This window comes from Delphinapterus leucas, chromosome 5 (genome assembly GCF_059928025.1).
Source record: "Delphinapterus leucas isolate spDelLeu-1000000601 "Yukka" chromosome 5, BTC_Dleu_Yukka2, whole genome shotgun sequence".
Classification (NCBI taxonomy): domain Eukaryota; kingdom Metazoa; phylum Chordata; class Mammalia; order Artiodactyla; family Monodontidae; genus Delphinapterus; species Delphinapterus leucas.
This window is the reverse complement of record NC_143133.1, coordinates 64,834,098-64,859,976: the sequence shown is the minus strand read 5'-3', so window position 1 is coordinate 64,859,976 and position 25,879 is coordinate 64,834,098. Positions and strand designations below refer to the sequence as shown.

Sequence of the window (25,879 nt, the reverse complement as noted above, 5' to 3'; positions counted from 1 at the left end):
CACGGGCCTCTCACTGTTGTGGCCCCTCCCGTTGCGGAGCACAGGCTCCGGACGCGCAGGCTCAGAGGCCATGGCTCACGGGCCCAGCTGCTTCGCAGCATGTGGGATCTTCCCGGATCGGGACACGAACCCGTGTCCCCTGCATCGGCAGGCAGACTCTCAACCACTGTGCCACCGGGGAAGCCCGTGAAAGACAATTCTTTGTGAGCTGTGGAGTAGGTTTTTTCCAGGTACAAAAGGAAATACCATTTCTGGAGTACCTACTATGTGCCAGGAATCATAATGAGACTTCACCTCTCACTTCCCTCTTATAGAAATCCAGAGAGGGAGATGTTATTATTTTATAAATGAATAAACTGAAGCTCAGCGCAGTTAAGCAATTTGCCCAGCATCGCATAGCTAAGAGGTAAAATTTAGATTCAAACTCACGCTATGGGAAAACAATCTCCATGCTATTTGCATCCACTCTAGCACTCTGCCTTTTAGGCAGAAGGGAAAGAAGAAAACAGAAAGCAAAAGCAGGGGTCTGCAGAACTCAAATGCCCCAGGATTATGGGGTTTGCCTGAGAATTAAAATGATGATGGTGATGGTGATAATAGTAATAGTAAAGACGACGAACAGACATCAAGGTCAGCCACAAAGAAGTAATAATGAAAGTTTACATTTCTTTTGCCATAGGCTGCCACTGAAAAACTCCATTTTGTTTTCTGTACATTCCTAGGGATAGCAGTGGGAAGTAGTTAGGAATAAGAATTATACCCACTTAATAGATGGCAGTGTACAAAACTGAGAAAGAAAGAGCAGAAGTGCCAGGCAACATTTGAGAGAAAGTAGCCAACTCAGAACTGCCATAAGGACTTGCTTCCAGGGCCATCTTCCTTGACTCCAGCTTCACTGCAGTCACTGACCTCCGCACTTTCAAACTCATTGTATTATTCCTGGTCATTATTCCCCAGGTTTGGCCCAGTCCTTCCTGTAGAAAAACCTGTTCTGAGGTGGAAAAAGCTGTGAGCCTGAGAATGTCCCCTCTCGAATTCTTTAACTCAGAGGGTCCCTGACACTGGGAGGCTCTCAAGGCCACAATCCAGATATTTCTGGAAAAGAAAAGAAAAATTCAAGCTAATGTGGAGTTGGAGTTTTTAAGTTGTCTTGTGGTTATGGAGCCCTTGGGCATGCCTGGCAGCTTAGATACTGTGAGAGAACCTCAGAGAGTTCTCGATGCCTGATCTTCATGCTTCACTCTGGCTTACATACTGACAAGGAATGAATCTAAAACTCAGAAAATGTTTAATTGATCTGTCATGCCTTGCACCGTAGAAAGATAAAAAAATCAAAGAGATTTAAAATGGTTCAGAATTCTTTGCTGGTTTTAAGGAATCATTTTTTCCAAAAGGTGGCAGATGATGCTTTTAGATTTAACTAGAACCGAGAACAGCCCCAGCCCCACCACTCAGGGAAAACTTGCACTAATTGACCTCAGTGCCTTCAATCTGCAAAATGGGGATACAGTACTTCATAGGATAGAACTGTAGGATCAGATAAGATGAGGTGGGTGAAAGTGCACAACAAAGTACAAAGAGCCTCATTCATGTAAAGGGACTATGATTTCTTTCTTTAAGAGTGAAGTTAAGTGGAGGCAAAAGGGTGTCAGCACTGATCACGTCTTAGCCTTCAATAATCACTTTTGAATATTTATGAGGAGTTTGGAAATTATTTCCCCCGATTTCACACTGATTTTCAAATGGCAATGACCATTATTTGTCCAGCATTGGCTTTTAACTGAATAGGATAAGTAACTCTCCCAGGGTCAGACAGTAAATTAAGTGCCTAAATCCAGATTAGCATGAAGCACACATCCATGGTAGATTGCAGGGTCCTGAGTTTCCTCTCTGTTAGTGAACTTCATGGAGTGTACAGGCCAATTTATTTTCATGTATCTTGTCAACCTTGCAACTTTTAAGTGAGATGGAAATCATCTGAACACTATTTTACAGGACCTTTATTTTCCATCACATTCAAGACTGTCCACAATGAATGTAAACTGCAAAAACCTCATCGTTAGAATCTTCCAGAAACAGAGGCTGGGAGAGGTTAAAAAAACAACAAAAACAAAAACACTGGCTCAAAGCCTTACAGCTAGTGAATGGCAATGCTGGATCAAGAGCCCACTTCTCTGATCAGGACCTCTCCTCTTCACAAAAAAGCCATAGTACAAATAATAATAATAATTTAAAAAATATATAGTGGCAGCTGACACAATGTGCCAGGCACTGTTCTAAGCTTTTTGTATGTATTAACTAATTCAACCGGCAAAAAAAAAATTTTGGAGTATTCCTTCACTAAAGCAGCCCAGTGAGAAGCAGCACTTTTTTTTTTTTTTTTTTTTCTCAGTTGAATGACATTGCAACCCGAAATCACAACTCCGTTTTAGGTTCCTGGTGGTGCCTGCTTCCTCTTCTAGTTTGTTTAGTCACAGAATTCGATTCCTGTTGGCCGATTACGCGCCTACAAACAGGCTTAGCGCTCAATTGAAATGCGTGAGGCTCCTTAACTCTTGTATAAACAGGTAATGCGAAGGGGTGGGGCACAGATTGCGGATTTCTTTGCGACGGGGCTGGGGTGGGAGTTAGAACTAACTACCCAGAGATCAGGCAAGGTGAAGGGAGGGCTTGGTTGCTGTTTTTAAATGCAGTGTTTTTTGTTCCCTTTCTAGAAACCAGCTGCAACTTTAGGTCAGGGCGCATTAAAATGAGCCACTTCTGAACGAGCAGCGCCCAGGCCCCAGGCCCTGCTGTGAAGGCCCCGGCAAAGGTCAGGGCTTGGTCCGCGTGACGTTCCAGCCCGTGCTCATCCAAGCGGTGCTCTGCCTCAGGTAAGGACACTCTGGGAGGTTCCCCCGTCTTCAGGCCCGCCGCCGAGCTCGCGGTGATCCTACCTGGTCAAACGACTTCTTTCCTACGGGGGAAGAACGGGGGTGGGGTGTACTGATCGGCTCGTGATTCAACAGCTGGTTCCTTATTCCTCAAACGTGGTTCTGCTTGGGTTCCCCCAACAGCCCAAAGGGGCCAGACGTCTGATTCAGACAGATGTCCTCAGGTGGCGCAGGTGCCACTTCTGGGGCTGTTTCTGGCTGTCTGAAATGGATGTGACTTTTTGAGCGGGGAGAGAAGTCTGTGAGGTGAAGTCCCCAAATCTCTCCCAGTCAAGACAAGATTTTTTTTTTTTTTTTTTTAACCTTCAGCAAAGGTATCTGCCCTCCTAAAACAACAGGAATGTTGCACTGGCCTTCAGCCAGCGAAGGCTCAGCGAGCAGGATAAAATTTCAATGCAGATTTACGGGAAGTTGCCGGTGCTGGGAGTAAAAATCTGGTTTGGTGAGTTTAAGGGAAGGGAGTAGACGAGAGACAACCTTGCTACTGTGAGGCGCGGAGCCTCGGCTGGGGGAGGGCAGAGGGAGGAGGGAGGAGGGAACAGGGAAGAGCTGGAGCCGAGACTGAGCGCTCCCCGCGCGCAGCACCGGACGCAGCAGGGCTCCCTGGGCCGCCGGTCTCTCCCGGGTGCGGATCCGACGCCGCTCTGCCAGTGGAATCGCCGCGCTTTCAAGTTCACGCTCCCGCCAGGAATTTAGCCCCAGAGAGCTGCCTTCTGGTTATCGCTCCTGCTTCCCACTTTGGAATGTGCAGTTTGGGACTGAGAAGCCGGGGCTCAGGGAGTTTTCCTCGTAGAGAGTTTCTCTCTGCAGGTTTCCAAGGTTAAGAAATTCTGACAAACTGGAATTCCCAGAGCCTAGGAGTTAAGCCTCAAAAGATCTGTTGCTTTAAGCGGCGCGGTAGGGAGTAGCTGGACACTCCTTATTTTGGTTTTACATTAAAAAGAGGGAGGCCGAGAAGATGTTGTAGGTTACTTCCTAGCTCTGTAAATTGCTACCGGGCTGTGAATGGTGTTAATTTCTGAAGTGGGCGACTGCAAATACATAACAAAGGTAAGGTAGCTTTGGGCAATCCTTCTAACTACTGTCCCTTAATCTTACATTTGGGTCCCAATTTTGAAATCTTGTTTTCTTCTCTTTTTAGCCCTTATCTCCCCTCATTCTACCATCCCCCGTTCCGACTCTGGTATATTTAATGGGAAAGAAATGGTTTATAAAAAGATTTTAAAAGCGTCAGCTACTGGAAAAGCAGAAAATCATATACAGTCAGCCCCATCGTTTCCTCTGGTGATGAAACCTTTTCCATACAAGAAACAGACTTTTTTTTTCGCTCTTGAAAGCATACGATTGGGCCGTCCAGAGGCACAGGTGACTTTTTAGACTCAGATTATTAAAGTGAGATTGAGGAAACCTTTATGACAGGCATCTCACTTAAGAGAGTGGTAAGGTGGGGGTGGGGGAGGGTTGCTGGGCCGTGTGATGTCTTCTAGTACTCATTTACCTCCCAAGGTAACACTGAGTAGAGGCTTAGTTGTTTAAAGTTAAAAATTCAGTCCGCATAGAAGTGTTGAGTTGATGAACTCAGACAGCTGACAAATCAGTCACCGGATATTTAAGAAATCAGTTAAAATAAATGAACTGGAATTTTTCAAACAAGTGATTCATTTTTTATTTAGGCAAAAGTTCATATACTCTTGTATATGTCTTGTCCCAAGGCATTTGGAGATGAGGCTTCTTTCTTGAAAGCTAACCAGAGATAGTGTCCTCCAGGTAGTCACCCATAGGCTGTACTGATTTGAACGAAAAATCAAGCAACTTTTTTCTAGTGGCGTTGTAATGGCCCACTCAGTTTTCTTTAGCATGAATGTAGGTTAGAAATGTGTTCTTTCAAACTTGTAATGCTGGAGTCACACAAATTTTTTAGGGCAGAGAAAGCAAAGGGTTGACAACACAAACCTGAAGAGGTTGCCACAGTTTGAAGGACCATTGCAATTTAGACCAAGAGCGTCTGAGAATTGCAGGTGCCAGTCCTAAAGGGTGAAAGGTTGTCAGCAGAGGAAAACACAACCTCTAGACAAAGACAAAAAGCCAAGTACCCGGTCAAGGCGATGAGATAGCATTTTGCGGGAGTTTGTGTTGCTGTTAATTTAAACCATAATCCTTGTCAGATTGAGGATATGAAATCTTGGAGGGAAACAAAACTAAACCAGTCTGAAATGGAAGCAGGAGGAAGGAAAGAAAGAAATTTGGGTTTTTGTATCCTTTCTTGTCTACCTCACCCTTCACCTTGTTCTGATACATTGGGTTGGCCAAGAAGTTCGTTCGGACTTCTCTGTAACGTATGGAAAATCCGGAACGAACTTTTTGGCCAGCCCAATACATACCATTGCTTAATTACTGCACACAGGGAGAATGAGGAATCAGACATTTCACAAGAGCCCAGCTCATTACTTCAATATTTGTTAAAGGAAGAAATAAACTGACAAAAACCAATCTCCTAGCCAAACTCTGCCATGCTTCTTTACCTGACTAGGTTACACTTAAATTCTGCTCAAGAGTCTTCTGTGAACATATGCTGAAAGCGAATCAAATTTTGAAGATTTATTATCTTTCTCTTAGTTTCTGAGTTTTCAGAAACTTGTAAGATTGAAAACTCGGCATCATCACTTTACTACAATCTCTATAGTTTTAATTGTCAATGTATTTTTGATTCCCTACCTGTGCTGCTGTAGAGTAAATTTTTGCCCAAAACAGTTGGTGACGCTGAGGATGAAATCAAGATAGGAAGCAAGGAAACTATGTGCTTCTGGACACGTGTCTTCAGTACTTGCTCTGACTAGTGTTTAGCACCCCTCCCATTTTTTTCCCCCTCACATGATAAGAGCATTCAGATTAGACTGTTCTCTTTGGTTTACTAGTAACAGAACCTGTTCTCAGTAATTTAAACAAAGATTAGAAGGTTAACGTAGATGAAGTTATTTTCTTACAAAATGAATTTGCTTTCCAAATTCTACTTTTCATCTGTTGATTAAAAATAAATCACGTCCCAGATGATTGAGCTTTGACTGCCGTAGGACAGTATTTGCCTGTTTCAGACAGGTTCCCATCTCCACATTTCAAGTCCCTTCTGATTTTTCAGGACTGGATACAGGGGTGCTGGTTGGGGGAGGGAGATCTCCTCAAAGTTGGACCGAGGTTCAAGTGAAACTGTGATTCAGATTTCCCAGAGGACGCATAATCCTAGAAAAAACTTACTCTGAAGAGGGCTTAAGCTTGGGATTCATAAGACTTAGAAAAAGGATAGATTTTGCCTGAATCTAGAATTTGTGTGCCACACGTTTGTGAAGTTACAATGAATATGTAAATGCAGTTTAAAAAGTGTTTGTCGGAATGATTCCAAGTTAAAGTTTCTATTGGAACATTTCAGCTACTTGCCTTATTAAGAGATATATTTTTCCTCTTGGGACCAGTCTCTGTGTCTTATGACGATGTTGATTTTCTGGTTTAATATTCTAAGACGTGTGTGTTAGTCAAAACAACCACCTGCTCAGAGCAATTGTTTCAAAGGACAACTGGAAAAAGATTTTCAATAATGGCAGTGCTGAGATGACTTGGGTTATGAGATAGAAGGCCTTTAGAAACTCCAGAGAAGAACTAGCATAGAAATGATAATAAGTAATTGTTCAACTGCCACCTCAAGTTGTTCAAAACGTCTCATACGGAGGGATTTAGGGGGAAATGGCACCCTGCCACTTTTTGTGTGTGGTCCTGAATCATCTTGTCAGTAAAACGCTCCTGAGATGGTCTGAGCTTGCTTTCTGATTGATTCTGCTCCTTTCATATTTGCCTCCCCTTCTATTCTGTCAGCCTGTGTATGGGGGAAAGGAGGCAGAGGGAAAGGATATCCTTCCCTAGAAGTCAGTGTACCCCCTCTTTTCGGAACCTCTTACTTTTTGCCCAGAAAAGGGGGCAAGGAAGGAATTTTCCAGTGAAAGTAGAAGGGGAGAGAGTGTCTGGAGGAATAAAATGCCAAGAAACAGGTGAGCTCCAAACCCTGTTAAGTAATGTGTTCACCCGAAAGCTCACATGGAGATTATCGATGCCCTCCAACTATTGCAGGTGAACTGGCAACTGTAGGAATTTGAGGCTCACCCACCTTTTGTAATTCAAATGCTCCTAGGGCACTGCAATAGATGGCTCATCTGAATGAGTTCAAGATGTCATCTCTAGGTACAACCCAAAGTAAACTGATTACAAAAGGCACAAGCCTTTCTTTCAACTACGCTCCACTCTGCCTTTCCTCTACTTTCTGCAATGGTTTAAGGACACCTGAAAAAAAAAAAAATCACAACTTAGTTTATGTAATTTAGGTATATAATACGAGCATTCTTTTTCATTGTGGATGTTGAGTTTTTGTCATCTTAGGAACTTAGTTTATGCAAAAGTGATTTATGGGTGTGTTTAGATGCAAACAGTTTATATGTCTGTAAAATACAAAACATGAGGAAACTGATACTATGATAGAAATGCTCGACTATATTTTATAGTTTCTCTTTTTGGTAAGCCCTATCAGGTTTTAAGAGTGGGGTCATTTTAGAAATCAAAAGAACAATCTACCTTTCTGAAGGCCACTTAAGAGAGATGACATCAGAAGACAAAGGGCTGGTGTAACCCTGAAAACCCTTTGTGATTTTTGAGAAAATATCAATCCTTTGGTCTCAGCAGATTCCGGGTAGTGCAAAATGTATACTTAAAATTACAGCCATGTACATTAATCAAGAAAACAATCGCCGGCCTCCAATCACGATATTTGTCTTTGGGAATACTGTATGTTTGTGGTTCTTAGGAACATGGCGGCCCAGTGCCAAGACCATAGTAGGTGGGTGTATGTTGATGAAAGGGGATTTGCTGACAGTGTTTGCCTCCTGCTTATGCTTTGCTTTGGCTAATAGTCAATTTTGCTTATATTCCTTGAGTTTCCACCTACTGGGGAAAAAAACAACCTGATCTCAGAAGCAATGGATAATCCACATGTGAGTGAGCAAGAGTTAACTATACATAACAATGGGCAATGGGTGGATGTGCAATAAATGTGGGGCATTGTGTAGCTGAAACAGGAACAGGACACTTCTACCTGACCAAGGAAATGCCAGCCTGTAAAAATTATAATAAAAAATGTTTACCTTTCAGAGCACTGAGACCTGGCTCAATCATTTTAAGCATTACACATCATGCCAAAAGAAAAAAAGAAGTATTGAATAAAGTGAATAAGATTTTTTTCAGATGTTAATTCTCTTAGGTCAATTTGATTGCCATTCTGAAAATGTGTATTTGGGCCTTTTGAGCTCAAGTAAAATATTCATGTTTCTGAAAAGTAGGCATCCGTGTCCATGATGATGATAGCACTGTGCCTTTTGAAAAGACAGCTTAAATAATATTTCTTTTTGTTTGCTGTCATTTATTTTTAAAAATAATAACATGGTTCTTGGTACACCAAGCCCTTGCCAAGATTAAGCCCATCTTCTCAGTAGCCTTCTCAAGACAAAGTTGCCTTTGTGTAACAACTGGGAGGATTTGGTGACACAGAAAACTTAGTGGGGCACTGCAACTTATTATTAACAGAAAATTCAATGGCCTGATGTTTTTTCTGTTGCTGTTATTTTTATTCTACCAGATAATATCTGTGATCTATTTCTCCATACAGATGATCTTACTATTTTATTTTAGACTTTCCCAGGGAAGCATGTAGTGGTTGAGAATTTACGTTGGAATTTAGTTAGATTATAAAAGGCAAAAGCTGCAGCGTACTGATGCAGAGGAGAACTTGGCTCTGTGGGCTAGTTTGTTCTGGGGGTGGTCAGCAAAATTTGGTCGCATGTGGAGGGAAAGAAAAGGTAGCTAGCCGGAGTGAAAATGACAACCTGGGGGAAAAGGATGACCATTCACATTAAATTTAAACTCCATGGGGAAGTGGCTAAGAACACAGTCTACCTTGGTGCAAATCCTGGCTTGGCCACGTATGGGCTGTAAGCAGGTTACCTAAAAAAAAAAAAAAAAAAAAAAAACCTCTCTGTGACTCAGTTTCCCCAACTGTGAAATGCCAACCTCACAGGGTTGTTATAAGGATTAAATAAGTTAATCTACTATGTAAACAGTGCCTGGTGTGTAGTCAGTATACGGTACATAGTCATCATGATACACGTCATGTTTGGATGCCTTTCTGTGTTTGAATTCTTATCTCACTATCCTCCTCCTTTCATGACCTCTTCTGCTGGTTGTAATCCAGGTTTCTCTTCCTAAGATCACTCCTTCTGACCAAGTGCCATTGCCATTATAGGTAGGCACTATTTTTGCAAGTTTCTTTTGGTTTTTGTATCTTAGTTGTATGGAGAAAATGTAACTTAGAATCACCAAGGTGCCTTTTTCTTTTCTCTCAGAGAGCTATATGATGTTGATTAGAAGCAAAAAGAATGATGCTATTATATCTGTCAAGTGAGAGACTGGCAGGTGTCTTGCTGACAACGGAATATAGATTCTGGAAACGGCTAATGCAAAGTAGAAATATTTTGTGTAAAATAACTTAATACAATACAGCAAACTTAAGTAGGTCCTGTTATGACTTTTGTTGGTTAGTGTTAATTGGTCATAGTCCTAATCACAGTATGACACTTTCTCAGAACTGCCACAGTGTCTTATCTGTGCACTTCTCATGGCATTTTATATCTATCACTTGCTACTTGTACATATACTGTTTTCCCTGCCAAACAGAAATTAAGAGGCAGGATTTGTGTCTGAATAGCATTTGCATCCCTCAGTGTTCGTATTTTATAGTTCAGTGCTCAATAAATAAAATAAGAATTTCTTTGCCCAAATTCATTACCATCTAAAATAACAGCATTTTTGCATTCCATAGGCATGTATTATGGATCTTTTTTTTTTTTTAATAGATTTTATTTATTGGCTGCGCTGTGTCTTCCGTGGCTGTGCACGGGCTTTCTCCAGTTGTGGGGGGCTTCTCATTGCGGTGGCTTGCGGAGCACAGGCTCCAGGCACGCAAGCTTCAGTAGTTGTGTCACACGGGCTTAGTAGTTGTGGTGCACGGGCTTAGTTGCTCCGCGGCCTGTGGGATCTTCCCGGACCAAGGCTGGAACCCGTGTCCCCTGCATTAGCAGGCGGATGCCTAACCACTGCGTCACCAGGGAAACCCTATGGATCATATTTATTTGGATGACTTCTACTTTTTTCCACAAGCATTTTAGCAAAAGTTGTTGGATAGAATATGATGGAGAGGTAGTGAACTCAGAAAGCAACCAGAATGGAAGCTTTATCCACAGCTAAGCCTCTGAAAGCATGGCAGGATGGGGGAGGCCAAGGGCAGGGAGGAAGTGAATTGTTGCAGTGCTTAGGTGCCCATCGCATTGTTTAAAAGTTTATACCTCTTTTTTCTGCTCTTTAACATCCTTTGAAAGGCCCAGACTTGTTACTAGGTAATTATGAGAAGGGGAAAAATGCATTTTGTCAAAATTAGAAGGAATTTATTAGATAATTATAGGAAAAAGTGCATTTTCTCAAAATTAGGGAGAGTGAACAAAGAGATCCACTGAGGAAGAACAATACCAAGTGAATAGATAGCTCTGTGAGCCACAGTGGTGTGGTGTTTCCAGTGGGGCTGCTGGTATACTCTTGGCTAAGGCAAAGACAAGAGGAAGGAGGGCAGGTGGCTGAAGAAATATTCAGAGAATTGCCTCCAGTGAAATCCTATTTGCAGAGCAAAGGGAATCCTGTAACAAGCTAGCTCTAACCAGCTGGTGCAAACAGTAGTTTGGCCCAGGTACCTCCTTGGCTCTTTGCCCTACATTGTGGGTTCCAGGATGCACCTCAAGTTATATGTAGAGTTGCCAATGAGTAAACAGAAACTACTAACTCCGAGGGTACTAATGAGCCCTGGAATTTGTGCCTTGTATCTGCAGTGGCTCCATATTCATAGACAATCACTGCCAGCAGATGAGACCAAGCCTGGGAAGGCAGGGATCTTAGAATATTCTCCCAGCATCCTTCCCAGAGTGGAACCTAGGAGTCACTCCCGCAGCGGGACGTGTAGGAGGCCCACAGACCCTGAATCAAATGATAACACCCATGTTCTCACACATCCTAGTAACGTGTGAAGCGTCTTGCCTTTTCCTCATTGGCTAGAGATCAGTGAAATTGTCAGGGTAACTGCAGTCTGCTTATCTGTTCTCCCTGCTTCCACCTTTGCCCTTTATCCCATATGCTTGGTTCTTGACTCAGTATCCAGAGCGACTCATAAAACAAAGTCAGATCATGTCAATCCCCTGCTGAAAACCTTCCAGAGCCTCTGTGTCTCCCTCAAAAGCCACATGAAGCACTGCCTTTCTAGTCCCATTACCTCTTTAATCACACCTCCTACCGCTGACTCTGTTAGCACTTTGCTTTAGCCACAGCTTCATGCCCCCGTGGCCTTTGCAGTCTTTGCTCCCTCTCCCTGAACCATCTTCCCCAATACATCCACGGTTCACTTTTTCACCTCCTCCAAGTCTTTACTCTTTCTCCTTCTGTCTAAGACAGCACTTCCTCCTTCCTGTTGGCACTCTCTATCTCCCTACCCTGCTCTATTTTTTCATACAGCACTTTTTTCCATGCTATGTGATTTTATGGCTCATTGTCTGTCTCTTCCCCACTAGAACGTCTGCTTTATTTATTGATGTATCCCAAGCACCTTAGAGCAGAGTCGGCCACAGAGTACGTACTCCATAAATACTTGTCAAATAAATGAATAAAACACAGGCTTTTACACAGCACGGGTATGACTGAAAGCGTAGTACTACTTGTGTGTTCTACTCAAAATATAACCACAAACACATCTTTCTGAGTAAGCATGATTTTTTTCCCCCAGACCTCTCCTGTTAAGCTGCCATATTTTCTCTGGTTTCTCTGGTTTCATTATTTTCTGTGCCACCACGGGCCCTTGATGGAGGCCATGACTAAGTAACGAGCAAGGCATAGCTAAGTGTGGGGATGGTGCAATCATTTCAGCACTTCTCTGTTTCCAAATCAAAGCCTCGTCTTTGGCAATCTTTCTGCGATTTCCATCTAAAACTTACAGCTCAGTTTTGAACAGTCTTGTGAATTGCATGCCCTACAGATAATTACGCTTGACTCACTCATGTTCCTATATTGTTTATCACTTTTTCTATTGTCATTTAATTATAATTAACGACTGTTCTGAAAGTAACTGTCAAGACAACTTGTGTGTGTGGTTTTTTTTTTTTAAACTGTCTCTTTTGACCTTTGAGATTTTGCCAAGTGCCAACTGCTGCTACAGGAGTCCATCTAGATTTTTTCTCAATTGCAGGGCTCAGTTAAGTATTTTCCCTTGACCTGGCCTGAAATGAGCGCTAATGTCTTTGTCTGAGTTGTTAATGTTTCCCCAGAACCTTTTACAAAACTTCAGTCCTGCCTTTACCAACTGGCACAACTGCTCTCTGATCTGTCGTACTGGTTTGCTAGCCCCTGCCTCACTTCCTCCCTCTGCACAATTTTCCTTGGTTTGGCAAAATTGCATTTCTTGGGTCTTGGAGGTACAGCTTCGTCTGTGCGTCTACCTGCCATTTTTAGATCTATAGCTCTGTAAGGTACTTCCTCAATGGCTGGTGGAATCCTGTGACTACTAGGCTTGGGGACCCTAGAATCGGTCTTGAAGGTGAGTGTACTTTCCAGGAAGGTTGTTTGTAGTAAACAAACAAAACAAACAAAATATTATGTAAATTCTGCTGAAGGTACACCATGAAGATCCTGGCTTTATTTATTTATTAATAAATTTATTTATTTTTTATTATTATTATTTTTGGCTGTGTTGGGTCTTTGTTGCTGTGCGTGGGCTTTCTCTAGTTGCGGCGAGTGGGGGCTACTCTTCATTGTGGTGCGCGGGCTTCTCATTGTGGTGGCTTCTCGTTGCAGAGCGTGGGCTCTAGGCACGCGGGCTTCGGTAGTTGCGGCACGTGGGCTTTGGTAGTTGCGGCACGTGGGCTCAGTAGTTGTGGCTCACGGGCTCTAGAGCTCAGGATCAGTAGTTGTGGCGCACGGGCTTAGTTACTCCAGCGACATGTGGGATCTTCCCAGACCAGGGCTCAAACCCGTGTCCCCTTCGTTGGCAGGCGGACTCCCAACCACTGCACCACCAGGGAAGTCCAATTCAAGAAATTTTTTAAAATCCTCAGTATACCTAATAATCAGCTAATATTTCTAGTACTTTCTGCAAATCATTTTATTCCTTATCATATGTACTGAATAGGACATTAAAAATGGGTAGCATATAAGTGTTAAATTAGACCTGTTTTTAACAATATACTATGTAGATGGAGCTAGTGGTAACTATTTATGAGTTAGAAAAACTTATCAAAATATAGACCTAGTAAATAGGTATACTTGAAAAAAAAGATGAATATGAATTAAATTGGTTTAAACCAGACATTGAAATGACCTATTTTTTTTGTATAGACACAGACTCAACTGTTATTTATTGAGTAGCTGCTATGTGCCAGATACTGGTACTAGGTATGCAGTGGAGAACAAAAGTTCTCTGCCCTCATGGGACTTTCTTTGGGGATGGAGATGGGATTCAGTACTCTGAAGGAACTGAGAGGTACTAGACAATAGAAGGTGGGACTCTGAGCTGGAGTGTGATGCTGAAGGTGTCTGATGGAAGAAAAGGTCTAGAAGGTGTAGCATTTATGACGGTCCTAAGGCTGGGAAAAAGCTGGGCATGTTGAAGGACGTAAAGGAGGCCGATGTTTCTGCATTGCTGGGAGCAAGGAGCAGATAGGCACGAGGTAAGGTCATGGGGTTAACTGAGTCCTATAGTATGTAGGCCCTTCATGACCACGGAAAAGAGTTTTGTTCCTCCTGAGCCCAATGAAAAGCCAAGAAAAACAATTTACTTGTTAAACAATAACTGACTATTGGGTGAAGACTGAACTGGAGGGAGGATGTTGTGGCAGACAAAGCGAGATTAGAGTCCGTTTTTGAAGTTGGCAGTGAAGGTGGGGTCATGCTGGTCAACTGGGTTGACCATTTCTTCTGTGCACCCTCTTGCCTTTTTTACAGTCTCGGTTCAGCTGTGGTATGGATTTCACCAATGGCTGGCAGAAATAGCAAGACTTGGTGATGGCCTGCATGTAGGGTGGAGGGAAGGAATGAGGATTCTGGCTGGAGTTACTGGGTTCAATGGGGGAGACCAAAGGAGAACAGGCTGGAGGGGGGCAGAGGGAATCAGGAGCTCAGTTTGGGGTGTGTTTACTGAGATGCCTGTTAAACATCCTAAAGAGATGTTGAAAGTTTCCCTTTTGTATCCAGCACTTCTAGCAAGAATGAGAGGCACCTATTATAGGCAACTATTTTGGATTTCATTATTTTTTTTCACTGTGTCTAAATTTGCACATATAGATAAGTTGTGTGACCTTTATTTATATATAACACATGACTAAACAGTATTCGAACAAGAAATGAGCATCTGTGGTATATAGGAAACTGTGATGGGGGGATGGGTTAACACTGAAAAATTTAAAATATAGTTTTAGCCATTAAGAATCTTCTAATTCAGGGCTTCCCTGGTGGCGCAGCGGTTAGGAGTCCCCCTGCCAATGCAGGGGACATGGGTTCGAGCCCTGGTCTGGGAAGATCCCACATACTGTGGAGCAACTAAGCCCCTGCGCCACAACTACTGAGCCTGCGCTCTAGAGCCCGTGAGCCACAAGTACTGAACCTGAGTGCCACGGCTACTGAAGCCTGCATGCCTAGAGCCCGTGCTCCACAACAAAGAGAAGCCACCGCAATCAGAAGCCTGCGCACCACAACTAGAGAATGCCTGCACGCAGCAACAAAGACCCAGCACAGCCAAAAAAAAAAAAGAACCTTCTGGACTTCCCTGGTGGTGCAGTGGTTAAGAATCCGCCTGCCAATGCAGGGGACACGGGTTCGAGCCCTGGTCCGGGAAGATCCCACATGCCGTGGAGGAACTAAACCTGTGTGCCACAACTACTGAGCCTGCGCTCTAGAGCTCACGAGCCACAACTACTGAAGCCTGCACGCCTAGAGCCCGAGCTCCGCAACAAGAGAAGCCACCACAATGAGAAGCCCGCGCACCGCAACAAAGAGTAGCCCCCGCTCACTGCAACTAGAGAAAGCCTGTGCACAGCAATGAAGACCCAGTGCAGCCAAAAATAAATAAAATAAATTTTAAAAAACTTCTAATTCAGATTAATCCTATATATATTTAATATTTCAGTATTAACTATATGTTTGATCTTTGCATTATATATTTAACATATTGATATGCTACTATATTATAAATATGTATGTGCTAAGATGATTAAATATTATATTTAATATATTTAGTATAGAATACATATTTAATATGTGTTGAATTTACATTAAATGATGTTTAATATTGAAAACTAAGTGTAAATCATGCATGAACAAAGACTCCGTATTACGGATGATAAAAAGGAAATATTACAACATGAAGTACAGTGGATCTCCTTGTGAGTTACAACCACTTAGAGGCATGCAAATTCATGCTGTAAATATTGTCATATACAAATGGATCCATTTAGGGCGTGCAAATATATTTCTTGTCTCTTCCTTACCTAACTTTACGAAGGGTCTGCTGCACTTCTTCACAGTATGTGAGTGGAAACTGGAAGCCAACACGGACACACTTTAAACTACACTGTGAAAAGCTGATTTGTATCTCTAGCAAACCCGTTTTTTTTTTTTTAATTTTTAAAAAAAGTAAATTTATTTATTTATTTTTGGCTGCATTGGGTCTTCGTTGCTGTGTGTGGGCTTTCTCTAGCTGCGGCAAGCGCGGGCTACTCTTTCTTTAGCGGGCTTCTCATGTGGTGGCTTCTCTTGTTGCGGAGCATGGGCTCTAGGCATGCAGGCTTCAGTAGCTGTGGCACATGGGCTCAGTAGTTGTGGCTCGCAGGATCTAGAGCACAGGCTCAGTAGTTGTGGTGCATGGTCTTAGTTGCTCCACAGCATGTGGGATCTTCCCGGACCAGGGCTCGAACCTGTGTCCCCTGCATTGGCAGGCGGATTCTTAATGACTGCACCGCCAGGGAAGCCCGCAAACCCGTTTTTTGAGCTTCTAGAGCAAGCAGTTGGGGATATGATAACGAATAAGACATGAGGCTTTTGGAGCTTGGAGGGATGGAAGCTATATCTGTACCACCACTGCAAGCACTCCTCCCCCACCAGTGGTTATTCTACAAATAAAAAGTAAAAAGATTGAGCTTATATTTCCAAATTTGTAGGAATAAAATGCTATATTGTGGTTTGAAGCAATGGAAAACTCTAGTCCAAAGAAGTAATGTTTTAGACAGTCATAAACCATTAATAGTAGGTGGACATAGGAGAGGGGGTTGATAATGTTTTGCAATCACAGCTATAGAAACTGTCAACGGCTGCATCTTTTCATTCTGGTATGTCAACACCAGTGGAGCCCATGAGGCATAAGCAAATTTATTGTTGCTTAATTGGCCCAAATGGTGTGGTTTTTGGTTTTGCATAAGATGGGTCACTTTTCAAAAGGATATGTAGTATTTGAAGGTTTCGCATTTATTTCAATGCTGTTTTCAATAAGGAAAATACTTTGGTGAGGGGCTACTACATGTATGTGCCTACAGCAATGAATCATAGAGAAAAGGGGAGTCTTGTGTTTGAGGAATTGCTTAACAGCCATCTGTAACTGAATATGTGAAGTTGAAAGTTGAAAACAGAAAATAATAATGGCTCCCAGTAATTGTTGACATTGAAGGAGAACCTACTGTAACGCCAGGCATGACTTTAATCAGAACCAACTGTAAGAATTAGGTCTTCAAGCAGCTTGCCCAGGGTAAATAGTGGTCAGGATTCAGATTCTTGTAAGGCTTTCCAAATGAGGTGGGGTTTGGGAAAATCCCTGGACCAGGACCAGTCTTCTTACTAAGATCTTCCCTCGGCTTAGCAGACAAGTGACTTTGGACATGGCAATTTACCTCATTGACTTTCAACTTCTTTGCCTTTAAAATTGGATAGAAAGGAGGGGAGATTTTGGACTAGACATGTTTTGCACAGCCCCAAATTTCTCTAAGTCATTTTTTAAAAAATTTATTTATTTATTTAGCTGTGTTGGGTCTTTGTTGCTGCGCGCTGGCTTTTCTCTAGTTGCGGCGAGTGGGGGCTACTCTTCCTTGCGGTGCGTGGGCTTCTCATTGCGGTGTCTTCTCTTGTTGCAGAGCACAGGCTCTAGGTGCACGGGCTTCAGTAATTGTGGCACGTGGGCTCAGCAGTTGTGGCTCGCGGGCTCTAGAGTGCAGGCTCAGTAGTTGTGCACAGGTTTAGTTGCTCCAGGCCATGTGAGATCTTCCCGGACCAGGGCTCCAGCCCGTGTCCCCTGCATTGGCAGGCGGATTCTTAACCACCGTGCCACCAGGGAAGTCCCTCTAAGTCTTTTTTTTTTTTTTTTAAAGAAGATGTTGGGGGTAGGAGTTTATTACTTAATTTATTTTTGTTGTGTTGGGTCTTCGTTTCTGTGTGAGGGCTTTCTCTAGTTGTGGCAAGCGGGGGCCACTCTTCATCGTGGTGTGCGGACCTCTCACCATCGCGGCCTCTCTTGTTGCGGACCACAGGCTCCAGACGCGCAGGCTCAGTACTTGTGGCTCATGGGCCTAGTTGCTCCGTGGCATGTGGGATCTTCCCAGACCAGGGCTCAAACCCGTGTCCCCTGCATTAGCTCAACCACTGCGCCACCAGGGAAGCCCCCTCTAAGTCTTTTTACTTTCATTGTTCAAATCTGTAAAAGGTTGCTATTCATAGGATTTCTAAAGGGAATATCAAGATGGTGGGAGTAAATGAGGACGGGGGTTGGGATGGATTAGAAGGGCAGTCACCCTGGCATTAAGTCACAGGAAGAAAATGGCTAGGTTAGATGGACTGTACAAATCTTACAGAGTTCTTACAGGCTTGATTCTTGATTCTTGAATCCCATTTGAGGTAGTGAATATTGCTGACATATAAGGTGGTTCTAGACCAGTGGTTCTTCACTGGGGGAGATTGTCCTCCAGGGGACACTTGGCAATGTCTGGAGACATTACTTGTTGTCACAGTCTGGGAGGGGTGGAACACTACTGGCATCTCTGGGCAGAGGCCAAGGATGCTTCTAAACATCCTGAAATGCACAGGACAACCCCTTACAATAAAGAATCATCTGGGGCTTCCCTGGTGGCGCAGTGGTTGGGAGTCCACCTGCCGATGCAGGGGACGCGGGTTCGTGCCCCGGTCTGGGAGGATCCCGCATGCCGCGGAGTGGCTGGGCCCGTGGGCCATGGCCACTGAGCCTGCGTGTCCGGAGCCTGTGCTCTGCAGTGGGAGAGGCCACAGCAGTGAGAGGCCCGCGTACCGCCCCCCCCAAAAAAAAAAAAAGAATTATCTGACCCCAAAATCAGTAGTGCCAAGGTTTGGAAACCCTGTTCTAGGTGAGTCTTTGCTCTCCACAACCACTACAGTATACAACAAATAGTGTTCCTGCCTTTAGTTTTTAATAGCATCCATCTCTTTTCTGAAGATTAAGGGTCAGAGAAGGAATTTGGGGGAGAAGATCAGTGGCAAAGCTGAATTGAACTCTTTTCTTACGATGCAGGTGTTCACCAGCAGCCTGCTAGAAAAGTTCTCAATAGTTTATTTCTCCCTGGGACTTCCCTGGTGGTGCAGTGGTTAAGAATCCGCCTGCCAATGCAAGGGACACGGGTTCGACCCCTGGTTCGGGAAGATCCCACATGCCGTAGAGCAACTAAGCCTGTGCGCCACAACTACTGAACCTGCGCTCTAGAGCCCGCAAGCCACAACTGCTGAAGCCCGTGTGCCACAACTACTGAAGCCGGGACACCTAGAGCCCGCGTTCCGCAACAAGAGAAGCCACCGCAATGAGAAGCCCACTCGCCGCAACTAGAGAAAGCCTGCACGCAGCAATGAAGACCCAATGCAGCCAAAAATATAAATAAATATATTTTTAAAAAACAGTTTATTTCTCCCTTTGCCATGGATTCAGTGCTTAATGTCAGTCACTTCACTCTTGCCTACTCAGGTTCTGAGAATTTTTCCTTAGGTACAACTGGATGTCACTAAAATACTTCTAGAATTTTGCTAGACTTTGTTTTCTTTTTGAGAGGTGTCTTGGTCTTTATAAATTCTAACAGCTGGGCTTAGAGAAAGTTTGTTAGGAGGATCTTTTCAGATCTAAAGATGCCTTCAGTTTAAACTTTAGGTTAGGAAAGAATGAAGTTGTCCTGTGCTTTATCAAGTCTGTATCTTGGATTCATCTAAAAAGAAAAAATCTTGTACAATGCTTTAAATTCCATGGAGAGAGAAGATCTATATTATATAAATACATGCTGGTGATTGATATATAGACACATTGTCACAACTTTGGAGAAACAACAAACATTCGAGGATGTCTAGAAATGAACTCCATGTATTATGCTGACATTTTCCTCTGAAGAAACATTTTGGTCAATATGTGATGTCCTATAGATTTGGAGAAGAAAGATAAATGGATTTAGATTTGCAGTTGTTCCTGGCTGAGGGAAACTTAGTTTACCTAGTTTCCATACGAAATTAATTACAAAGAACACTTTTTGTGTTATGCTGGGTCAGGTCATTTAAGGTCACAAAAGCTCTACAAATACCCTGTTAGATCAGGGCATTTGCAGGCTTCATGGGATATATTTTGGACAGTGTAATTCATGAATTTCTAGTTACACTCTTTGAATGTCAGTTAGATACAAACCCTAGATGCCATTATGTCTACACACCCACACATTATGGATTCATGATCAGTGAATTCATTCAAATTCCGGGGAACTTACCTACATTTCCCTCCCTTTTACCTTTAAGATCAACTGGTTCTACAATTTACTATGTCTCATTAAAGAAGTGCTTATTTTTCTTCACTCTAAAGCTAACTTTCAGGCTTTTTAGAGGTAGCTAATTTAACTGCACCCTGGCTCTCTTGACCCTTCATGCTTTTGACATTTGAGTCCTATTCCTTTTTTTTTTTTTTAAATTAATTTACTTATTTCTGGCTGCGTTGGGTCTTCGTTGCTGCATGCGGTCTTTCTTTAGTTGCGTTGAGCGGCGGCTACTCTTCTTTGTGGTGCGGGCTTCTCATTGCGGCGGCTTCTCTTGTTGCAGAGCACCAGCTCTAGGTGCACGGCTTCAGTAGTTTTGGCATGCAGCCTCAGTAGTTGTGGCTCATGGGCTCTAGAGCACAGGCTCAGTAGTTGTGGTACACAGGCTTAGTTACTCCGCGGCATGTGGGATCTTCCCGGACCAGGGCTTGAACCCGTGTCCCCTGTATTGGCAGGCAGATTCTTAACCACTGTGCCACAAGGGAAGCCCCCCGTCCTATTCCTTTTCAGTCTTCATCTTTTAGGGTAATGAAAATGTTCTGGGATTAGATGGTGGATTAGACTGCACAACTTTGTAAATTTACTAAAAACCACTGAATTTTTCCCTTTAAGCTCTTTGGGTAATGTATTTGCATTTTTGCACATAGTCCTCGAACCATACCACAAGTCTGTGTTGCTGTCCTTCACGTTAGCTCACTTAATCCTTGCACCGTCCCTGGGATATTCGTAGTCCCCATTTTACAGAGGAGGACACTGAGGCTCCATGAGGAAACAGCTTAGATCACATGGAACCCACAATCTAACCCAGGCATTCTAAACTGATATTCTGGGTTTTTTCTATTTCACACCTGCCTCCCAAAACAAAGGTGGATATAAAAAGAGGTATGGAAATGTATCCAGACACTGCAGATAGCTCACATGTTTCATGTCATCTTGTTTTTCCAAATCAGCGATGACAGCAGGATTAGCAGACTGACTCTAAGGAATGTTCATGTAAGACACTCTACTTCGTTGACGGTGCCATGCTTGCAGGATTTCTGCTACTTGTGTTTACTTCATAACATGTGCTCACCCCGAGTGTGGCTTCTTTGCCAGGATCTTACTAAGAATTGTACCTGCTTTACTGACAGCGTCTTTGGCAGGTCAGTGATTATCAATAAGAGCAGAGATTGTCATTGCTCCAACAATCTCTAAATTCAGAATTGCCATGTTTGCCGGGCACAAACAAGCCTAGTTGACAGGAGAGAAAAAGAAATCCAAGTCTAAGCTTGTTTCATTCTCGATGACAAAAGAAAGGACTTTTTATGCTGTTTTGTACATGGTCTTAATACTCAACAGGGGTTGGGCCCTCATATAGGCGCATGAGATCTTTGGCTACTAGGTTGGTACTTTAGAGCCTGTACGCTTGAGGACCTAATAACTCTCCGAGCCTGCTCTTCCCTCAAATGGTAATGTTCTGCTTACTCTGTCGACCCGACCGGCATTTACTGGAGCAACTACTGGTACTGGTCATTCTGATAAATTCTGGGGAGTTGCAGATGAACCAACCACTCTCCCTGCCTTCAAGCTGCTCACATTCCAGTGGGGACAGCTGACCTCTCCCACCTTACTGTAATATAACATGGCACGAGATCTGGACCGAGAGCCCTGAGGAGGGGACAGTCAGGCAAGAGAGGGGTCTTTTAGCTGGATTTTTTTTTTTTTTTTTTTTGCGGTACGCGGGCCTCTCACTGTTGTGGCCTCTCCCGTTGTGGAGCACAGGCTGTGGACGCGCAGGCCCAGCGGCCATGGCTCACGGGCCCAGCCGCTCCGCGGCACATGAGATCTTCCCGGACCGGGGCATGAACCCATGTCCCCTGCATCGGCAGGCGGACTCTCAACCACTGCGCCACCAGGGAAGCCCGTTGTTGTTGTTTTTTGATACATAATTCATATATCATAAATGTCACCATTTTTAAAGTGAAAAATTCAGTGGTTTTTAGTAAATTTACAAAGTTGTGCAGTCTAATCCGCCATCTAATCCCAGAGCATTTTCATTACCCTAAAAGAACCCTGTGCCTGTTAAATAGTCATTCCCCATTTCCCTTTCCCCCACCCACTGGCAACTACTAATCTACTTTCTGTCTCTATGGATTTGCCTATTCTGGACATTTCATATAAACAGAATCTTATGTGGCCTTTGTGTCTGGCTTGTTTCACTTTGCCTATATGTTTTCAAGTTTCATCTACGTTGTAGCATGTATCAGTGCTTCCTTTTTTTAAAATATTTATTTATTTATTTGGTTACACTGGGTCTTAGTTGTGGCAGGCAGGCTCCTTGGTTGTGGCACTTGGGCTCCTTAGTTGTGGCATGCAAACTCTTAGTTACATCATGCACATGGGATCTAGTTCCCCGACCAGGGATCGAACCTGGGCCCCCTGCATTGGGAGTATGATGTCTTAACTACTGCGCCACCAGGGAAGTCCCTTCATTCCTTTTTATGGCTGAAAATATTCCATTGTATGGATGTATCATATTTTGTTTATCCATTCATGAGTTGATGGACATTTGGTTTCAGCTGGATTTTGAATAAATGGACATGTTTTTGCAAGGCATAGAAAGGAGGGTGCATTTTATGGCAGATAAAACCCATCATTTAAATTAACACATATGTGTGTGGCATAGTACCTGCGGAATGCCAGGCACATTTCAAGTCCTCATTACAACCCGGTGAGGTGGCAAATGAGGCAGAAAGACAATTTGCCTAGGTTACCAGCCAGTAAGTGGAGAGCTGGGGACCAAATGCAGGCAGTCTGGCTTCGGAGTTCATTGCTCAACCACCCAGTTGTGCTATGAAGCCAGGGTCGTGGGACAAGGCAAGCCTAGTCTGAGGAGCTGTCTAGGGCAAGAGGGATGCAAGAGAGCGTGACAGATGAGGCCAGACACTGGGTATCCTGCACTCAGCACTTGTCTTTGTAAAAGACACATCTGACTGCATCATTCTCCCATTTAAAAACTGCCCCTAGTTCTCCATCTTTTTATATTAGTTTCCCTATGCCAATTATTTCTTGCTATCTTTATACTTTTTCCCATACCTATATTTCACATATATCATTGTTTAATATGTTCTTTAAATCAACTCACTTTAGTTTTGCTTATGCACATTTATTTAAAGTGGAACTTTATCTCCCTTCCTTAACTAGAAAAGCAGTAGTTTTCTAATGCACATTTAAATAAACCAAACCATTAAGATGAAATGCCTTCACTCATTGCCACCTAAAAGCAGCTTGCACACCAGAAGGGTGTGTCAGACTTATGGAGAAATTGGGGCTTGCGGGGTAAGGTTTGAACACTTTGGGCCCTTCAAAACCCTGCTTCAGTCTATGCTTAAGCCCCATATCTGGCTAGTACATAAAAGTGCCCCATGTAGTTGTCACATCAAACATGCTTCCCTCCTTCTTGGACTCATCATGCTTTTTCATGACAACATACTGTTCTTTTGACTGTCCTTCCTCTTCTCTCTCCATACTTCCTTATCACCAGCTCAAATAATTCCTCCTCTCTCAAGTCTTCTCAGATCCTCTGTGTTCCTCCAGAACTTGGCTCTCAGATGTCTTACATTGCTGTTACTTTTTTAGTGTGTCCCTATTAGATCTGAGGTGCCTCAAGGCTGGGAACATTATTTGTTGAATGAATAAATGATTGATGAGGGCCAAAGAGGAAAGACCTTGAATGTGATGGTGTTATGAACAACAACATTCCCAAATCATAGAATGTTTTGAAACAAACAATGTGATCGGTCCTGTTTTTAACAAAACTTAAGTGGAGTTTGTTGTATGGAGATAGAAAGGAAGGGTGAGATCCTGGAAGCAGGGAGACAAATATAAAATAAGCACTGATTAAAATGCCAGGTGCCGGGCTTCCCTGGTGGCACAGTGGTTGAGAGTCCGCCTGCCCATGCAGGGGGCACGGGTTTGTGCCCCGGTCTGGGAGGATCCCACATGCCGCGGAGCGGCTGGGCCCGTGGGCCATGGCCGCTGGGCCTGCGCGTCTGGAGCCTGTGCTCCGCAACGGGAGAGGCCACAACAGTGAGAGGCCCGCGTACCGCAAAAAAAAAAAAAAAAAAAAATGCCGGATGCCAAAAAGAGGACCCACTAAATCTGAAAATATACATAACTTATGAGCCAGCAATTCCACTCCCAGGTATGTTCCCAACAGAAATCTGTTATATATGTTCATCAAAAAAAAAGTTTAACAATGCCCTTAGCAGCATCATTAAAAATATCGCCAAACTGGAAGCAGCCCAGATATCTATCAATAGTAGAAATGGTTGATTTTAAAACTGTGGTATATTCATTCAATAGGATGCTATATACAGTGAGAACAAACAACTATTACTACATGTAAAAATATTTTCACAGCTCACAAACATAATTTTTAGAGGAAGAAGCCAGGCCCAATAGAATATATATTGTAAGATTCCCATTTACTTAAAGTTCAAAAATAGACAAATCTGTGGAGTTAGAAGTCAGGGTAGCTGTCGACCTTGGCTGGGTGGTGACTAGAAGGGCACATAAGAGGGACCTCTGGGTTCTGGTGACACACATGTTCAGTTTGTGCAATTCATTGAGAAGTACTCTCTTAACCTGTGCATTTTCTGTATATATACATATGTCATACATCAATGAAAAGTTTATATTTTAAAAAATGGGAAGAAAATAAAAGCAATTACCAAAAAATAATGTTTTAAAATTAAAAAGTCTTGTTCCAGAAAGAAATAAACAGCATACTAATGAAAAATAGCAGAGAAACTAATGATGAATCTAAGATCCTGAGCTGCTTCTCTCAGTTTTCATTTGGCTTAGTTGTCTTGGGATTTATTATCGACCATGGTTTAGCTGCAAAAGTAATAACTACTAACAATGGCATTTTGTTTTACAACATTTGAACCATATAGAGTCATTATTCTATTTCATCTTTAGAACATCTCTCTGAGGGTTCACTATCATCCCCATTATCCAGATGAGGAAGCTGAGGCCCAGAGAGATTCCTTAATTTGCCCCAAGTCACAGGACTAGTAAGTGACTGAACTGAAACCATGTCCTCTAAGTCCCGTCCACGACTCAGGGCCACATGGGATTGGCGGTTGTACTTGAACTTTGAGTCTCCAGGAGCAGAGAGGAGCAGAAGGAAGCTAGCACTAAGGGAGGGAAGAATGGTGAGCCATCTACATGGTTTAACCACAATGGAAGCTTTGTGACTCATTATGTCAAGCCAACAAACAAGTAAAGCAAAACTTTTTTGGCATGTGAGTTAAATCCATTGTTCTTTTCTGCTTAAATAATTAGGGGCTTAAGTACAAATGAAAGGACCTCAAGTTAATAGAAAGAGAATGCCATTGACTCGATTGAGTTGTAATTGAAAATGTTTTTGGCTGCTTCCAGTTAGCTTTCAGCAAACAAACTTTCCATGCGTGGTCATGGAATCATCTAAGCATGTTTTCAGTTGGACAGGACCACAGGGGGTTTCTGGTTCGACATTCCATCCAATGTAGAAATGCTTCTGCAGCATTAGGGATAATCATGATCTGATAATATGTGCACTGAGAGTTTGCAATGGACCAGGGGCTCATTACAGCTGTCTGAGTCGCTGTTGTTAAAATCCCTATTTTACAGATGAACAAATAGACTTCAAGAGGTTAAGCGATTTGCCCTAAAACACACAGGTAATTATAGCAAAACAGATTCAGTCACAGGTCTTTCTGACTCCAAACTTGAAGGGTTTTGTTGTTGTGCTTACTTTACTGTTTCCATCTTGGCCTTGAATTCCTATAGTGATGGGTGCATCTTCATGATACGTCATCCATGAGACACTTCAGGCTAGGAATGGAAAACCCTACTAGGAAGCTCTTATATTTAGCTGGAATCTTCTTTCTTTATGCAGGAATGAAAAACTGAAAATGATGTAATAGGTTAAGAGCATAAATTAGCCGATTTATAAAA

At 43.0% G+C, this 25,879-nt stretch overlaps 1 protein-coding gene across 2 annotated transcripts in view; it reads left to right on the top strand.

Annotated features, from left to right (window-relative positions):
- The first annotated feature begins 2,603 nt into the window (after positions 1–2,603).
- Positions 2,604–25,879, top strand: part of RBM47 (RNA binding motif protein 47) — a 160,584-nt gene continuing 137,308 nt past the window's right edge. The window contains exon 1 of one of the 2 annotated variants that reach the window (XM_089911833.1): positions 2,604–2,873. The gene's annotated coding sequence lies outside the window, so the exon portion shown is untranslated. The remainder of the gene's footprint in view (positions 2,874–25,879) is intronic. The other variant, XM_022565550.3, reaches the window with a different exon arrangement.